The sequence below is a fragment of the Larus michahellis genome, chromosome 5, assembly GCF_964199755.1.
Source record: "Larus michahellis chromosome 5, bLarMic1.1, whole genome shotgun sequence".
Lineage (NCBI taxonomy): Eukaryota > Metazoa > Chordata > Aves > Charadriiformes > Laridae > Larus > Larus michahellis.
The window spans coordinates 17,713,860-17,733,027 of NC_133900.1; the positions used below are offsets into that span (position 1 = coordinate 17,713,860).

General features: G+C 34.3%; 1 long non-coding RNA gene across 1 annotated transcript in view; it reads left to right on the top strand.

Annotated features, from left to right (window-relative positions):
• The window catches only part of LOC141743708 (uncharacterized), an 81,958-nt gene extending 65,891 nt beyond the window's left edge, over positions 1 to 16,067 (top strand). The window contains exons 3-4 of the long non-coding RNA XR_012587173.1: positions 14,395 to 14,500; positions 14,999 to 16,067. This is a non-coding gene — a long non-coding RNA (uncharacterized LOC141743708). The remainder of the gene's footprint in view (positions 1 to 14,394; positions 14,501 to 14,998) is intronic.
• Positions 16,068 to 19,168: the final 3,101 nt, after the last annotated feature.

The following is a 19,168-nucleotide window of genomic DNA, read 5'->3' on the forward strand; positions in this document are numbered from 1 at the left end:
TGACAGGTGCTAATTTAAGCAAGACTTCATATATAGCTGCTAACAGTCTGCAATAAGCTGCCTTTGCTTGAAAGTAGTACTAACAATACTTCTAATCTTATTGAAAATATTTCTTCAGTATAACATATGACATAACTCAGTTTCCATGACTCTCTGAAGTTTTGTTTTGTTGCTTTGTTGTTTTTGGGCTTTTTCCCTGCAAGTTGTTGCCGTTCTTTTGAAATTTCTTGTATAAAATCAGCTTACATCAAGAAGAGATGTCTGGATTAATAATTGTGACCCGTATTCCCAGAGGTCTTGCAATGGACAGAGTTCTCCCACAACTACTTCAGCATTACTTACCCATTGGAGGAACCATAGAAGTTACTATATTGATTTTCATAGCTGGTACTGAGCCTGGTATGCGTATATAAGACTATCACTGGATAAAGGGCAGAAAAATAAAAGGCTGGACAGGAAAATTTAAAACTATGACAAAGGTTTTAGATTTCTTGCTCTTTTTTGGGGAGGTGGGAGTTGGGGGGAAAGGAGAAAAAATTTTCAGCTTTGATGGGACAGTGTGACCATATTAAGGACCATAGTTTTATTTAAATTTAATTACAGATTTTTTTTGTGTGTGTGTCAAAGGTATGTATCTGAAGATATTTAAAGAGTGGGTTAAGTTGTCTAGTATCTCACAAATTTTACATTTCACCTGATCACAGAAATATTAAAGACTCTGTATTTGTCTACCAGTTCAAGTTATGTTGTGCTTTTCTAGGGTGTCGTTTAGGTGTAGGCAAAACTCAAAGCCATCTGAACTCTGCAGGGAAAGTAATACTAATTTTTAACCAGATAAAAAACCACCATGTAATGCACATAATTTCAGGAATGTTACCTTTTTTTTAATAATTGTTCATGGACAAATGATCATATACTCTTGGCACACAGTCTACAGTCAGTTTCAATGGGCCTGTTTATTCCTGTATGAAGAAAAGAGATGGCAGCCTAAATTGATTTTTGTGGACAGTCATTTAGTGCTACTTATTTTTATTCTGTGTAATAAATATCTTGAACTTTTTGGACTCAAAGGTCTCAAGGTCCTGTCCATCTCCTGTATGATTCATTTCCATTTATCTTATTCCATTTAGCTTTTATTCTCTTTCCCTTCTTAAAATCCACTGTTCTTTCTTCCCTGCCTTGTCTATTTCTTCCGTACCAGTCAAAGTGTATGTTGAATTGTGTAGTGATTCCTTACTAGGTCTGTAATCATGTACTGATCTGCTCTGCTGCGGTATTCAGGGATTTTCTTCTAATTTTAAAATTATTTTTTAAGCATTGTCCTCCCTCATGTCAGGACAGAGAAGCACGGATATCTCTTCATGGAATAGGATGACGGTAGTCTTATCATTCATGACACATGCATGTTTATTGGCCAAAATTGCATCACAGTAACCAGTGATTGTCTCATGATAATAATCCCGGGGGCAGGCAGGGAGTGTTGGCAAAATTATATAAGAATGAATGAATGATAAATCCTGCTTGAAACAAGAGACATTATGTCCTTATATACTATTTCCTGAAATATCTGTACAGTGTCATTCTTGAAAATAAATGAAGAATTAAAAAAAAAAAGGGAAAAAGTCAAAGATACAATCACCTGTGCCATACTATCTCTAGTGAGTGTGCATAAATGTTACAATATGTTTATTAATTACATGTCATAGTGTTATTTCCATGGGATCTTTGCCTCATTTAGCATGCAGACTGAACTGCACACAGTTAATGATGCAGCTGTTTGGTATTTATTTTTATTTTCACTGTTTAATGAGTGAGTACCTCCCTCACTCATTTGCTGCAGTCTCAAAGATCACAGTGAATAAGCATGGGAAACTTGTTCCCTGTCTCATTGACTACCTATGCTCTTCTGTCTATTGAAGCTGAACATAGCAGTGCTACACTGATGTAAATGTAGATTTCTTATGTTTACAAATAATAAATCAAAGGTGTTCATTTGCATAAACACAATTTGGCCCAGAGTAAAAGCAGATCAAAAGATCCCATGTTACTTTTATATCCACGTTCTATTATTCACTGTGCCCCATTCAGTTTGTTTTGCAAGCTGCTGAGCGCTCTGAAACCAGTCTCACAAGACAATTCTAAGAATTGGAAGAATCACGATGGTATCCTTAATTTTAAGCTAGTAATTATTCCGCCTAGAATCAGCAAAAAAATCTGTGCTTCTTTACTTTGTTAATACTCATCCCTTACGAGCAGACTTGCAAACTTGATAAACTTATACCCTTAGAGTGGATCTTAGCCTCATGGAAATCAGTAGAAACACTCCCATTGCAAATGCTCGTGAGGGTTCCTCCTCTAGGATCGTCTTCAGACCTCAGGAAAATTCATAACTTTCAGCTCTGTCGAAACTAAACTAGACTCTTTCTGCAACTTGTACATGCACATTTGGAACAGAAAGGATAAGATAAACTGTGGAGATACAATTTCCATCTCACTTTCTGGATTAATGGAAATGGTCTTAACATTTTCATACAAAATACACAAACTGATATGAAATGACATAATTTCAGAATTTATTATTAAAAATATAAATAAAATAAAATTCTGTTTCTCTTCCTAATGAATGTTGGAATTTCTTATATGATGAAATTTTGGAATTGGTTCTGATTGGTATGCCTTTTAGCATAATGCTTGAAGTATTTTTAAAAAGTTGTTTTCATCATACAAAGTTGAGTCTATTGATATTGTATTATTCATGTTTCTGGTGGTCATATGTGCAGAAGCAGGAAATGTGGTTACCTTGCCTTCATGTCATTGATATATATGCGTGACTGTTCTTTAGTTCAAAGATAGTTTGGGGAATGCAGAATCTGAGTTACATCCCCCTTTTTGTTATGAACTCTAGATTGTGTTGCATGTAATGAATGTACTTACTGACTAAAGGTCACATTTCTTCTTGTGTTGACATTTCACTTGCATTATTTATATACTAATATTTTCACGTGATTTCTGTACTACAAAGAATCAAAAATAATTTAAACTTATCAACAAGCATGCGAATGTTTTCTTTAAATGCAGGGGTTTTTTTTCTGTATCTTCATTGTGATCTCAGCTGTCACTAGGTAGCTGTCTCAATATCACCCACAAAGTTTACTTTTTTGGTAAGAATTTTGTATTAGATGTGGCACTCTTATTTGGGATAATTTCCCTTGTGTAGCTATTGATTCTGCCAACAGTGAAATTTCTTCAAATCCTATGAATTACTTTTGACATTTTTACACAGGCATAAAATTGTGTTACATTTCTTAAATGTTAAACATCAATTAGTTCCATGTACTCAGTCCCCCTGAAGTAATTATACTTGTGTAAGAGAAACTCACAGAACAGCCAAGGGCTGTGCGTACTGTACTGTACAACCCAGAGAATAATTGTCTTGCACGGTAGTGTCAAGAAATGTTAAATGATTCTAAGCTGAATGTGCTTGCTGATATGTTGGGGTTTTTTTCTTTAAATATTTTCATAGAGGGTAAGGAAAAGCACAAGTCTGATGTACATGGAGACAAAAAGAATTTTGTCGGTTCCTGTCTCAATAGTTAAAAATAAATATAAGCTCTCCTCAAGAAATATTATCCTCAGAAACTCAAGCTTAGTGTTTCTTAGGGTACTGATATACGCTGTTAGTACAGTTTTAAGACTGTGGCTACCAAAGAAGTCATGCGTTGATGTACAGTTACATGTAAAGAGCGCTGACAGACTCGGGTTAGATAATTACAATTTTTTGTATTTTCCACTATCTGCAACAAGGGGTGAGAAGGGGTCTTAGGCTCTGAATTATTTTCTTTATGATTTTAGTCTCTAAGAAGCACGTACACTACTATAAAATATACCAACACGGGCCTTTTGCATGCATCTTAATGTGCAAGAGAGCAGGTTCAGCAGGTTTTTTTTTTTATTGCCACTCTGACACCTGAAGTTTATGTAACATCGTAATGATATTAGAGGACTGAGCTTGTTGCTTGGTGAGTTCTTTTCAATAATAAAAAAAAAAATCTGTTCTGAATAATTGTCATAATATTCCAGCTTGATATGGCTTTTCTCATAATTCAACAGACCAAAGAAACAATATTGGCTTAACATGGATGTTTGAAGAAATTTAGTGCCATATGTCAGGCTGGAATATTCTGCTTCCAGTAATTTTAATAAAGATACACAGATGCTTCAGACTTCCTTTATTATTAGTGTTCACTAAAACTAAAGGTTTGTAGATGCGCTACTACTTAGTTTCTGTGAGGACATTCATTTTAACCTTGGTAGTTATAGCCAAAAGATCTTTCCTTCACAGCAAGAGAAATGTTGAATGGCATTGCTAAGAAATAATGCTTTGGAAAACCTGATCCATATCAGAGCTGTCTCTGTCTTATCCTATTTGCAATGGGACTAAGGTAACGCTCTAACCTGACGAAAGATGGACATTGCCTTCACTATCTAGTTATCAGAGCCGAAGTGAGGAAATAGTATGTAAATATGTCATTTCTCCTTTCCCTATCTCTGGCTTTTCTCCTAAACATCCCATAGTAAGCGGTATACATTTCCACAATCACCTTAAAACATCCCATAATGTTTTACATGATCCCACGAACTCAAACACCCTATGATAGCTTTGCCCCATAATAGGTATGCATCTCTATGAGATGCATAATAATATCATTTTGCTCCCCACCTTCCCATCGGTAACAAAGCTCTGGCTGGTTCCTTCAGCCGGCAGTGGTGCTCTTGGTTATAGTCTTCATTATCTATCTCTTGGTTTGGGGATTTTTATATCTGTCATTTGTTACTTATCCTGTCTCTTGACTTTGATTTCTATGCCCCTAACTGAGATGTCCTTATGCTCCAGATATATACATACCCTTACATTCCCCATATCCATACAGTTAAAATATGCAGATGTTTCAGTGAGTGGTTAGAAGAGGAAAATCCACAGTGAGGTAATGAAGTAAAATACAGGGGGAGTTGCAAAAGAAAGAATAAAGATAAAGTCTGGATTCCTTGAATAAAGTTCCAGCTTTTGAGCTTAATTTTGTCCTTTATGATGTTATTCCCTTCCCAGTGGTAGTAATATAAGATAAAACTGCATACTTCTTGTGGGTTGTAGTCTGAATTTTCTGTGTCTTAACAGTCTCAGAAAGCTCAAGGATTAACTTTTTACATTACAATTTATGAAACCAATTAAAATGATGCAGTAATGTATTTTACCTTCCCTAAGCCTTAATGGTATATTAACAGCACCTGCTATTTCCCTATCTTACCTATTTCAGGGATCCATCTAATCATCTATTAGAAAGGGGCATGTGTGCTTCCTTCAGCTGTCATAATACCACCTCTGGTAACTCCGCAGTGCTAAAATTTCATTACTGATTATAATATTGGCCTTCCAGTATTATATGGCTTTGCGTTTTCAGCATTTCAATGAGGATGACTGGACACTCTTGTAGTCTTATCTCTTAACTTCTTATGAAAATTAATAAGTTCCAAAAGGCGATTGGGGAAACTCAGGTGCAATTATAGTATAAATCCAGAAGCCCCTCAACTAGCTTGGTATTACTGGTACCGTGGCTTTTTCACAACAGACCTGTCCGTTTACTTGAATAAGAAAAGCATAGAGTTATAATATTAAACAAAAATTATAAAGAAAACAATATATATGGATTTTTAGAAGGAATATAATCCTTTTCTTCCAGGGCACAAACCAGTATCTATTGAAAGCTGGGATAAAACTTTCCCTGGGGACAAGTTATCTCATAACTGCCTATTGCTTTGTCTTCACCTGATATTACTGCACACTTTTAAAGTGGTGAGCCCAGGGCACCTGATATATGTTAATATCCCTAGATTGTTGCCTAAGGCGGCCTTAAGACTCTTTCACATTATTGCTATGCCACAAAAGACAGCCCGTGATCAGGCTCTATTATGATTATGGAAATGACCGGTGCAATAAGTAGAAGTTAAGCGTGAAATAAGACAATACCTCTTTTCTTTAAGAAAGAATTATGAAAACTACTTTAGGCAAAATAACTAATGAAAGTCTGGATCAGGCCCTGAAGTCAAAGCACTGCCTGAGGAGCCAGCCAACTGGTTTCTTTTTTTGCCCCTCTGAAGTTGGGGAGCGGAGAGGGTAGACACAAGTCCATCTTTGTTATGGAGAGCATTTAGATAGCTTCGTTTTCCAAAATACGTGTTGCTCTTAATCTTGTCTTTATTTTTTGAGTGATCATAAGCTGCTTCTCCTATCAAATTCATTGAATTAAGCATATATTTCTTCCTGTTGTTTTGTAGTATTAAGCCTCTAGAGTTTGTTGTATAGACTTAATCCTCTGCAAATTGAATTTTTTGATCATTGCTCCCAGTATGGAGTTTCTTGCCTAGTGGGAAATTGTGTGTATGCAGGTAAGTACATTGCAAAAGGGCTTTTTGTCACTGAGTGGCTTTTCATCAATAATTTTCCCTCATAAAATGGTATGCTTCTTTACGATTTTCATTTGGATACTCTTAAAGGTAGAAAGTCTCTTTATTCACTGTTACTTCACGAAGTTTTGTGTAATAAGTAGATATTAAAAATTATCTGCCGTCAGATTTTAATGCAAAAATGACTACTAATATAAATCCCATTTTCCTTTCTACTTTTTTCTTTCTCTTTTTCTCTATGCACATGTCTTTCATCCTATAGCTCTTGAATGTAACTCTAAGTACTTATTACCTTAGCGAACCAGAGTTGCCATGTACATAAAGAATAAATGTTTCTGGAAATAAATGATCCAAATAGTCCTTATGAATAATATGAGGTAATGAACAAGTGAAGATATTTATAATTAAAAAGCATACCAATAGAAATAGATGTTATGGGAATGCTTAGAAAATTTTAAAAACTTGGGGTTTTTTTATGCCTCATCATGATGTCTGCAACCTGCAAGTGTACAACTGGTGCCCCATTGCTTCACCACGAAAACTCAAACTCTTAACTTTTTTTTTTAACCTATTACAAACTGTGTTCATGCTTTCAGTAGTAAAATGTCTTGATAATATCATGCTTTTTGAAGCAGTCAACCAAGTGATACAGGAGGAAATCCAGAAAAATGGGTGAATGGTGTTGGAAAGGCTGAGAGATTAAATACAAATATGATGCAAAACCTAGTTAGTTTATTAGTTGATTAAGAAATTACAAATAATAAATGGCTTGCTTTGTTATAATGAGAATATTAACAGAACTAATTAAAGAATTATCTGGAGCTTAAGCATGTTATTATGCTTGAAAGATGTTCAGGTAAATTTTACAATACCCAAAATAGAATGTGACGAAATATTTTTGAAGATTAATTACACTGTAGGTCCATCTGACTATGTAGTGATTGGTCTTTTATTATTAATTTATTTTTTTAGGAAAATGCAATGTGACGATCACTCTTTCTTTAAGATGAAAGACTTATTTACAAGAGTTTGTTGTCTTTGTAGCACTTAACAAGTTGGTAAAGGACTTATTTAAGGATTTATTTTTTTTTTCTCCTCAGTTTGTTAAACATAAAACCCCAAAACTGTGAAGAAAAAGGTCTTCCTATCACTTTAATCAGAAACCTGAGTGTAAAATACTAATGTTGTGTAGAATATTCTTTCTGTCCCGTATTTCTGTCCCCATTGCAATAAAAGTTAAGATAGTGATATTTTAATCTTCACCTTTGGGTTCAGATCAGACTTTGCATTTGCACAAGTTTGTTGTATTGCTATTACACAAATAGTGTAATTACAGTAAGAACATTACAGTTCCATGTATTGTATAGATGCTAACAAAGACACTGTTTTTGTCCTTGAAGATTTTATCACTCAATATGTAAAGTGCTTTGTTTGTATGTGTTGCAAAGAACTGGAAACAACTGTCTAGGTCATCAAGTTCAGAATCCTGTAAACAACTATATTTAAAAAAAAAAAAAGTCCTCAAGAACTCTTTTCTTTGTCTCTCCTCAAAAATAATTCTCTTTTGTTGCAGTACTTGTAACTTATTTCCCTGATAGTGCAATGTATTCAACAGTTTTTAGTACTGCCCTGTATTTTTCACTGTCATGAAAGTCACAGTATCATATTGGAAACAATATTAGTGACTTGTTTCACTTCAGACCTTGTCCTGAACACAAGGGCCTGTTTGAAGAGCTATTGTGTCTCTGGCCTGCTTGGAAAGGAAACTCCATTTTTGCTTTAAAAAAAAAAAAAAATTAAAAAAATAAATTGTTTGTTAGATGTAATTCTATTAGAAGTTGAAAGCTTGAGAACTTGACACACAAATTATTAGATTGAGTGTGACTTACACATATTTGAAGATGGTGAATTCAAAGAACAAATGGAAAAGAATAATGGAGTTACAGATCCAGCTATGTCTCTTCTATTTGAAAAAGCTTTACTTCTGGAAATCCGTAGACATGAGTGGAAAATCAGGCCTTTCTTCTAAAAAGAATAAATGAAGAGTGTACTGAAAAACTATATTTTATTTTTAAGGACTTTCTTAATGGCTTCCTATATCACATAGCAACCTTCAAGAAATATAAGTCATTGTGAAGTAGATTGTGTTTATTTTTTTTGTACACGTACACAAATTATTACTATATATTATAAATTATAATAAATGGGAAAACTACATAAACTTACATTTATGTAATATATATTTTACGGAAAAAATACTTGCACAAAAGCAAAGTGGTTTCATTACTGCCATTTTTCTACCTCTAAAATCCTCAAATCCTTTGTTTGTATTGCAGAGGGACTTTCAGATCAATCAGATGGTATAAAAATGCATTAAATATTTTTCACTTGGAAATTCCGACAAGCTCAAAAAGAAATGGGCAGTTTTTATCTGAAATACTCTAACTAGAATATCAAAAATGGAATTTATACAACAGCATCCGTTCTAAGGAAAATGTCCATTTTAGTGCATTCCTGGAGGTGTAGGCATTCTGTGAAACTTACAGCCTGAAGTCTCATTGATTCTCTTGTTTCATTAGAAACTGTAAACCTTTCATAAGTCTGTGAATTAACTCCAAAGTGGTGGTGTTCTGCTCATTACTTGCATTTGGAGTCAAAAAAAGCCTCTATGATGGGATAAAGCTAGCTTCTACGGTACTACAGAGACATGTTTGCTCTGCTTTAGAAAAATAGAAAAATACATAGGAATTCCTCAATTATATTTTGTAGGCTGCAATAGTGCTACTAATAACATGGCTAATTTTATTTGTCCTGAATCTTCTAGGACCTGTTAAATGTGCCGTGCAGTACAAGAAATTAAAGAGTATAGCAAAATTATTGGCCGTTTAATCCCTGTTTAATACCCTAATCCTGCAGTCTTTCATATTTATATTTGCCATGATTGTATTTCAGTTATGTTGGAGTACTCATATAAATGTATGTACATGAATTATCACTTTTATGTCATGTTCCTAAATTTATTTCTTATAACTTGTACAAAGATCTTTCAAGTCAATGGAAATACTATGTCCAAAGCTATCTATAGATTAAATCCTTACTTTCTCTTGCTGCGTTAGAAGGGTCACTTGTGAGTGTAGCCAGGTGTGCCTGGCTGGTGAGAGGTTTTGTCTGGTTCTGGACAGTCAGTTCTATGTTTTGTAAGGCTCATGTGGAAGCTTTGGGCTGCCCTGAAGCTCATGTTAGCTTTCATCAAATGGAAGGCATCTTGACTTGAGGATAATTTCATATGAGTCTGCAAAATATTGAAGATAAACAGCAATGTTCTTGTACGTTTAACAAAGAATATAGGAGTCCATAAAGTATAACAGCTAATAATAAAGTTACTTGTAGTGGCTGCAGTTTTTTGAAATGTTTATATCAATAACAGTCCGTTCACTGTCTTCCAGTGTCACTGCTCAGATATCTGTGTCTTTGAGAGCAGCAGAATAGGAATCTGTTTCAAGCATTGTTAGTGGTACAACACTGAAAGTTTTCTAGGATGCAGCAGTAAAGTTAATCTGTGAAGCGTCATGTAGACAGCAAAAAGGGAAAATTGACGAGACTGCTGTTGCAGGTACCAAAAATGAAACCCTGCTGAAAAAGGGTGCTGGTGACTCTGAGAAAACAAGGGAGAAAAGGAGAGGAAATGGGGAAGGGGAGGAAAGCTATTCAGTTTGTATTGTTGAAATAGGAAAAGAAAGGGTGAACAAAGCTGTGACATGAAATATGACAACATATGGCTTGGAGAATGTAGATTTGTTTCAGAAATGATAATATGTTATTGAAGACATAGAATAAGTTTTGTCAGAATAGGAGGATAGTTGTGAAAGAATACTGTCAGTCTGCTAGGAAGGGGCTAGGCTATTTTAAGGGAGAGGGAAAGTTGTTCAATAGAGCATGCTATGAATGAATACGAAAACTACTGAAACAGTTGAAGATATATTTCAGAAATTTTTTTGAGGTAACAAAATAAATGCAGCTTTACCCGTTTTTAATTTGAAAACATGTCAGGAAACTGAAAGGAGTTTATATGGGGTAGCTGGGAAGAGAAATGCTGTGCCCGTCCTGCTTTCTGCTGCTTGCAGGGCACATTTTTTTGGTTCCAGGTTTCTAGCAGTCAGCTACTAACGAACTCCCTTCAGGTGTCTCTTACCTATGGAGTGGGATATCCAAGATGAGAAATGACCCCCCCTCTTCTGAAGGGAAAGGTGGGTTGCATTTATTTTTTTTTTATGGTGATACACAATTTATTTCTTGGCAAAATAGTTAACAGTACTAGTTCTATATAAGCTACTGATGTTGCATAATTAGGGAGAAAGTCAGCATAAGATGTCCTTTTGGTGGAGTGCCCATTGAACAAGGGAAGCTTTTTTTGAATTAGTTTAATAGATATAAGCCATTCTGATTTTTAAATTAAGTCCAGAGTATTACTTTCTAAAGCCAAACAGATCTTAATGTAGCAAGAGCTTTCAAAAGTTTAAAAAAAAAAAAAAAAAACAAAACAAAAAAAAACAAAAAACAAAACAAAAAAAAAACCAAAAAAAAACCCAAAGAAACAAAACCATAACCACAGAACCTGCTCGCTTTGCTAGCAACACCCAGTTTTTCTACACAAAGCAAGTTTGTAAATAAATCTCTCTTCTCTAGGGACAAGTCTACTTTCATTTTAGTTAATTGTCTCCAGTAAATTAATTGAATTCCTAGGAGGTGAATGTCTGGACTTCAGGTGTGTTTTTCAGTATGCCAACAGGATATGATTTCCGTTTTGAAAGAGTATGCCACATATTTCTACAGCTCTTACAGAACGTTCTGTTGTTCTAAAGTACCGTTCTACTGTCCTACAGGACTGTCAATCAAAATAAAGCTCTGTCCTAAAAGATTTGAAAGAACTCGACAGCAGCTAAAATTCCTTTAAATATTTTCTTTAATAAAAATATTTTTAGGAACTTGGTGAAAGAACGTGCGTGTCGTTTTCTTTTCAAGGAAGAGAGGTGAACAAGCACCTGCGCCATGTGCCATATACCGATGCATTAACTAATGGCTAATGTTTACAAGCTTTGAGCCTTTTTTTTTTTCCTCCTATCTATTCTCTTTCCCCTCTATCTTGAAGCCTTAGCAGCCTGTGTTGATCTCTCCATGAAAAAAAAGTTTTATGTGATGGTGTTGGATATTAGAGGAAAGGTTAGCGGGTCTTGTTACCATTGAGACAACCTAACATGGGTTTAGTCAAAATCCCTGTCCGTCTAGAATAAAGAATTACTGGGTTTTGTTTTGGTGTGATTTTTTTTTTCCCTCACACCAACACCCTAAAACTCAAAGTTAAAGTTTTGATTTATTCTGTTTTTAATAGTCTGTTATTTGTACCTCAAAGACACTTAGAAAAGATGGGATGTAACTAGAATTAAAGAGTAAGCAGGAGAGAAAACATGGTAGTGGTGTCAATGGAAGAAGAAAAGCAGTGCAATTTAAGGAAAAAAAAAAGAGTATGCTGGGTATATTAAGTGATTTACTTGAAATCAATGTATCTTTGGGCAGAACACTTTTGTTCGTTCTTCATATCTTACGTGTGCGTAGCAGTATTGTATGCATTTGTTGAAAACTAATGTAGTTCAAATGTGTAGGAAAAGTACCTGAAAGAATCATGCTTAATCATTCAGGTCTACAGCTGAACCCTGGAAAATATGGATATACGCAAAATCCTATTTTGCTAAGACATGAAACCAGCTCTCCTAAGCACCTGATGCGTTTAAAAGTGATTGCATGCCCTTCCTTCTAATGGACTAGCTTGTTTAATCTCCTGTTGTTCCTCTTTGGTGTTATTTTTCCTCTAGTGAAAATCTCCATCTCCCAAGAAAACCTATATCAAGTGGAGGCAGAATACATTAGAAAGAATCCTGTTAAATATAACCTCAGGTTGTGCACTTCAAACGAGATGGATTTTCCAACCCATCATTAAGGCACACTATGACTTAAATCAACATAATGAGCAGCAGTGCCCGGGGCTGTGTCCATCTGCGTCTATCCTAATACAGCCGTTTTGCTCTAAACATTTTCATAGTGTACTCATTGAATCTGGCAACTAAAGGAGTATAAATAAGAGGTAATAGGAATTATACTTCAATTCTTCTTCTTTGTTTAATGGAAACTAAAGCTAGTTAGGTGATGATTCAAATTAAGTCAGTTTGTGTGTGTTTGGGGAAAGTGTATAATTGTTTACCTATGCAAGTGTGCTTTTTAATTCCGGCAAAAGTTCATTTTGGAATTAGTCATGATGTATTATGAAATTTGTTTGGGGTCTCATTAAATTGGGGTCTCTTCTATTAAATAGATGTATATATGCAGACATGTGTGTCCCTATGCACAGTTTAATTTTGAAGATGTTTGAAAAGGATTTGATGCAGAACTACAGTTTAGTTCCTCGATCCAGTTCAGAGCTTACATTGTTTGGGAGAAGTGAAGAACAAATAATTCCAGTGTAACATTCCTGGTTATTTGGGTGAAGTCAAAATAATAAAACTGATGCTCTTTAAACTACTTTTTTTTTTTTTTTTAATCATTGTAATAAAATAGCTAACTTGATTACCGACAGAGGTATAACCAAGAAGACTATAAGGAGCCCACAGTCTGTCTAAATTCACTTTTATTCATGTACTTCTCATAGAGCAATGAAATGAGAGTTGTACCTTTGCTGTTTTTCAGCAGATGGGCTCTGTCATTATCTACTTTGTTCAGATGTTGCCATCTCTTGAACAAGTGTTCTTAGTAAACAATTGCATCTCCTGAAACTATCTTGCTCAGGAGATCGGGTTTTTCCAGGTCTTAATGGCAGCCTAACTCACAAACAGTAGGTATTCATATTCTTAAACCACTTATTTCCTTGAATATTTTGTTGCTTTTCATATTAATGGAAATATAAATACAATCTTTTTCTTGCATTTTCCTTTCATACATGAAGTAAATAAAATTCCACTATAATTGCTTAGAAATAAAATAAGGCTGCCCTTAAACATGGGAGAGTTTATTAAATTATAGGTTTATATATATATTTATTCAATCAATTATGATTCTCATAATATTAATTTTATGTCACCCAAGAGACTTGTGAAGTGTGTATGTAAACTTGTGTGTGTGTATATACATATATATACACACACACACATATTACATGCCACAAGAGGGACTATATATGAGGTGTAGTTCAAGTTAGGATTTGTAGGAAATACTTTAAGAAAAGGATTATTTTGTCTTGCTTACCAAAGGAGCAAAATGATGCGGTCTAGCACCCAGCAAGGGAAACTAACTTTCTGTGACTTATTTGTGTTGACTATATATGCTGTATTGAAAATAAACGTGGTCAAGTCTCTTGCATTACGAGGAGAAGAAATGCAAAGATTTGTAAGACTCACACAGAAATGTAATAGCATCTGACAAATAGCATTAATGTACATTTTCATGTTGAGAATAATGTTTTAATCTGCATATGAAGAAATTAGGGTAGTGCCAAAACTGGCATGATGCACAACGAATAATAAAGTTATTAAAGTTATGTACTGTTTCTCTGTATTAAATTATATTGCAATTGTAGTATGACCTTATTTTCCGGAAATGAGAGAGATGTAGTAGGAATGAAAAAATGGCCTCAGTTATAAATAAATATATCAACAAACACTTATCCAAAATGTGCCAATTCTTTGATGAATTTATGGATGAGGAAAAGGCTAACTTGGTGTTTATCTTGAAAAAATGTGTTGCTGAGATTTGGTAAGAAAATATGTTTTCTTCACTCAAATCTAGTGAAATTGTTAACAGCATAGGCTGTTAGCAAGATTTCAGGTACACTTAATAGTGAAATTACCGTCTCTTTTTTGTTTCCTTCCTTTATCTGTTCTGCAGGTGATCATATCTGATGCAGTCCTGATGTGATGAACAGTTAAACTGCTGATTAGATTTGATATGGTTGGTCTGTTTCATCCAGAACACTACTGTTCAGATCGGTTAGGTATTCTATTTCTACTTCTTGAACATGGATTTACTCCTGTAGCAGAATCTCCCTAGAAGCTTTGGGAAATAAATTTTTCTTCTCTTTTACGCTGTCTGCATAATGTGAACCTTCTATTATTTATCTTTATTCCTTTGTGTTTATACCAAATTAAGAAGGGATGCCTTAACAGAACTCTTAAAGCCTCCAGCAATATATTTAAGTACCAATCTTGTGCCAAGACAGCTGGCAGAACCTCCATTGTCTTTTCCTGGGCTGGAGTTGTTTTTCGCCTTCTGTTCATTAACAGCTGTGCAAGCCCTGTATGTACTCAGCTATAGGTATGTGTAAGAAAATATTCACTTTAAAAATTATATCAAAGTCTTGAGTTTTTTTATAAGTTCTTGGAATTTCATGCTTTTTGTTTGGAAAATTGAATGAGAATTGGCTGGACGTGATGTTATATCTTTTCTTCTTACGTTTTCATTGGAAGAGTACTAACTTGTTTTTTCTTTGCAGGTTGAGGTCTATCATAAATTCTGAATGTCCACTTAAGGAATGAGTAGGTAAGTTTATACAGCAACCCCCTTGGGGGGATGGGGAAAAGGGCCATAGGTTTTTATCAGTTTTCTGCATTTCAAGTAGTAACTGATGTGATCCACACTTCTGTGAACATCTTTTTTTTTGTTCAATAGGCCTAATCTGACTTTTTTTTTTCACTTCAGATTTTTTGAGAACAAATGATACCTTAGTGGGATATATGCTTAGTTGATGTCTTTTTAGAAGTGTTGCTAAAAGACCAGAACCAAATTTGCTTGGAAAGATAAGTTTTGGGGTTTTTTCTTTCATGTCTTCATGATAGTATCCTAAATGTGTCTGTCAAGTGTTTTAAGGTTCCTATACGGTTTTTCTTCCTTCCAGTATCACATACTTCAGATCATATATCCTTCTGCTGCTGGAGTAGTTAAAGTCATTGTCTACAGTTCTTTCCTTTGTCAGACCACCTGGTGGTTAACATATTGGTCAGATTCTAACAGTAATTGCAATTGGCATCTCTATTTGTTTTTACAGTTGCTTGAAGTAAGTCACTGTTGAGTTGATAGGGAAAGTATGTTATTTATCTGTCGTGTATTCCATGAAATCCTGACACCAAATATAATTTGTCAGTGCATCTACAATTACTATTTCCTATCTAGTGGTATATTTCCTTCTTTCTCAAGAGTCTGTAACTTTTATTCTCAACCTCAGTAGATATGCCCGTATGTGTTTCAGTGGAACAGTTTTCTGATCATTCTTTCTAGTACTCTATTATACGACATACTTCCTCTTAAACTGCAATATTGACATTGTCATCCACAACTGCCATAACGTTCCAAGGAATATATTTTATTTTCTTTTCCTGGTTTGCTGTTGTCCAATTGCCTCGATACAAAGCTTGAGAACAGGTTACTATCACATATTCATATCAGGTATCAAAAAAATCTGTCCTTAGTTTTATATGGAAGCTCCTAAATAACCTAGGAGAGTACTTTTATTGGAAAAAAAATAAAATTAGTTCTTCTGGAACTCTTGTCTTCAGAGGTTGAAACAGCACTTTACTGTAGCTTGAACAAGGCTGGGAAAGAATTCGGCTAAGTAATTGAAAAATTCTAGGAATTATTCCAGTTGCTTTATGCTTTCTACTGTAGATATTTGTGTAATAGCTTGCATTTTTGATGCATTTGGCATCATGCCATCTTCAGTGATTACACAGCCAACATAGTCTAGTTTTATTTGCATCTGGTTTATTGAATTTAAACAATCTCTTCTGATATTTTTGCAATCTGTCAGATTTTTCAGTAAGGTAATACCATCTATTAGCCAAGTAATGTAATCTATTAGTATTTAGATTCTCTTTATATATTTTATTGTAATTGTGTGTCTCAAATGCTTTTTTGTGGTTCTTAACATCTTGCTTATTGCACCATAAAACGTGATTTGACTGTGTTCTATCCGTAAGTTGGGTTCTTTAAACTATTGCTGTCAGAGTACTTCCCACTGTTGGTGCCACTTCCAAAAACTAAGTGTTTTCCTGAGAAATCATTTACTGTATATACTCTTTATTTTTGCAGTAGATCAGACCTCTGAGAACCGTAACATCTTAATAGATGATGCAGGATCTTATTACTGGGTTTTGCCACATTCCTTAAGCGTGCAAAATAGAGCAACAAAAAAAGTCGTACAGAGAAAATGAGCAATGAGAACAAAAGTCATATGCTTAAAAAAAAAGTTACAAACGTCAGTGATATCAGTGGGTGGTTTCCATAGAAACTAGTCTTGAGCAGAGAGCTCATTGATAATGACAAGCCATGACTGATGCTGGTGAAAATAGGCCTGATTACTTCTACAAATAGCCTTCGATCTAACTTAAGTATGATATAAACAAGGCAAATAAGAAAGAGAACATGGAATGAAGACAGTAATTTAGAATTCATTTTGCAATATAGTTTCAAAGTTTTGTTTTTGTGTTTTGTGTTTTTTTTTTTTTTAATTCTTAACATATAAATACCCAAAATCAGCCACAAACAATAATTAACATGAAAACGTTTCCTTCTGGCATTCTTATCATTTATCAAATGTTTATTTTGCAATTTGAATGACACCAGTTCAGAAATACTTTCAGCAGCACATTAAATTTTTTCCAGATTTAAAATATAGGACAAAAGCACTAATTGACTTTCAAATAAGGAAAACAAAGCAAAATGCTTTTTCTTAGATAAACTGTGGCATATATATACATGTGTGCCCAGCTCAAGACAGAAGGGAATTTTGCAATAATTTATTTAAACTGGAAAACTAATCCTCTCTGAAAAAGTGATGCTCACAAATTTCGTGGTGTTGTTGCCATCAGTATTTGACCAATTGAGTTTCGCATGCATCTATTATCTGCTTTTGTGTCCGTAATCAAAATTATATTCTTTACTGAGAGAGAAAAATAACTTTTTCTTCAAACTAATTTTTTAGACTTCAATTTTTGTTTGTTTGGGTTTTTTTTCAACTTAGAAATATAATTTTAATTGGCAGTGACATAGAAATTAACTGGAATAGTTGGTAGTCGGGTCAGAGAATAAGCTTTACTCTATCACAAACAATTAAGTAGCCTCATGATAAGATAGTTGCCTCCAGCATGGGATATTCTCTGCTTCCATCTGTTAAATTTGATCTTTTGTATAGTATGTGGGAGCCAGAGCTACTAACCTATTTTGGACTTCCTGTACTGGCTCAGTAGCATCTTTTCTGGTTCAGAACTTTTATTCTTTTCAAAACGCTTATCCAGAATTTTTTTCCTAGCAAAACATTTTGTTGAAAACCTTTTCCATCTGTAGCAATTCATGACTTGGAACAAACTGAAGTCTTTACAAAGGCAAATATCAAAGTAACAACAAAATTAATAATAAAATTTAAAAAATAAAAATGCAACTAACATCTTCCAGTGGTTCTCTCCTTGCATTCCTTCAGAAGGCTTTTCTCAGAGTATCTATTCGATCTACAAAAGCTTTAATGGAAGCATATCATGCTTTCATAAAACACCTTGTTGGTAGATCATGAGATTGATTTACTGATACCAATTATTCTGCACTGGTAAATGCCATATATTTAGCAAACAGCTTGGGGAATGTGAATAGCCAGATGCGTTCTGTATTTTTCCTTATATGTTCATGATATTCAGTTCCTGATCTGTTCAGTGATACCTGTTGTATAGTAAATCTTTCTGGTCCCTATTTACTGTTGTGTGCACTATTTTACTCAGTAGCAGATCTCAAGTTTATATCTGTAAAATCAGATTTTTGACATGAAAAAAAATATTTTATGCTAAGTACTGTATATTATTAGCCTGGGAGGATAAATTTGGAATAGTCTTTTAATTCCAATGTAGAGTATACAAATTCCAACATATTGCTATCTTTATATTTCAAGTTAATTTGACATTTAATGTTAGCTGCCTATCATAGTAACAATAAACCATCTGAATCAGCACAGATGAATATACCAGTCACTGAAATGATTGTAGCTCATCCCTGAATCTCATTCTTTCTAGTGAAAGCAGACACATGTCATGAAACAAGAAATATCAGAAATATCAGTGTCTTTTAGAGACTCATGTGCTTGCGTGTAGTCTCCCTAAATCTGTTTTCTTGCACTATGGGCTTGGGGGGAAAAAAAAAGTTAAACTCACTTGGTTTTAGGAAAAATTGTGAATAAATAACAACGTCTGATATAAATAACTTTAGTGTGCTGTTCAATTTAGTATCTCCATATCTCTGCTGTTTCCCTTGACTGCAAAAACTTTCTCATTTATCTTAAATTTTGAATGTTGCTTTCAAGTTTCATACTGTTGTCACATACACACGTATAATTTTATTTGCATGTATTAGTTTAAATATGAGCGTTCAAAAGCCAACTTTTCCCTGTAACACTGCAGTTAGCACTGGGGAAAGCATGCAGTCTTTTTGTAGAAGTCATTTTTGACGTGCTGGGATCTCATTATCTGAAAGAGCAAGAAATGCTTTCAACTACTGAATTAACAGAGCTCAGAATCTGGCCCATGAAGCCTTAAATGTGCAATGAAAGAAAGGCAGATACAGATTGCTGTGACATATATTTGCTTTAACAACACATTATCACAAAGGATCATGTAAATCATTATTC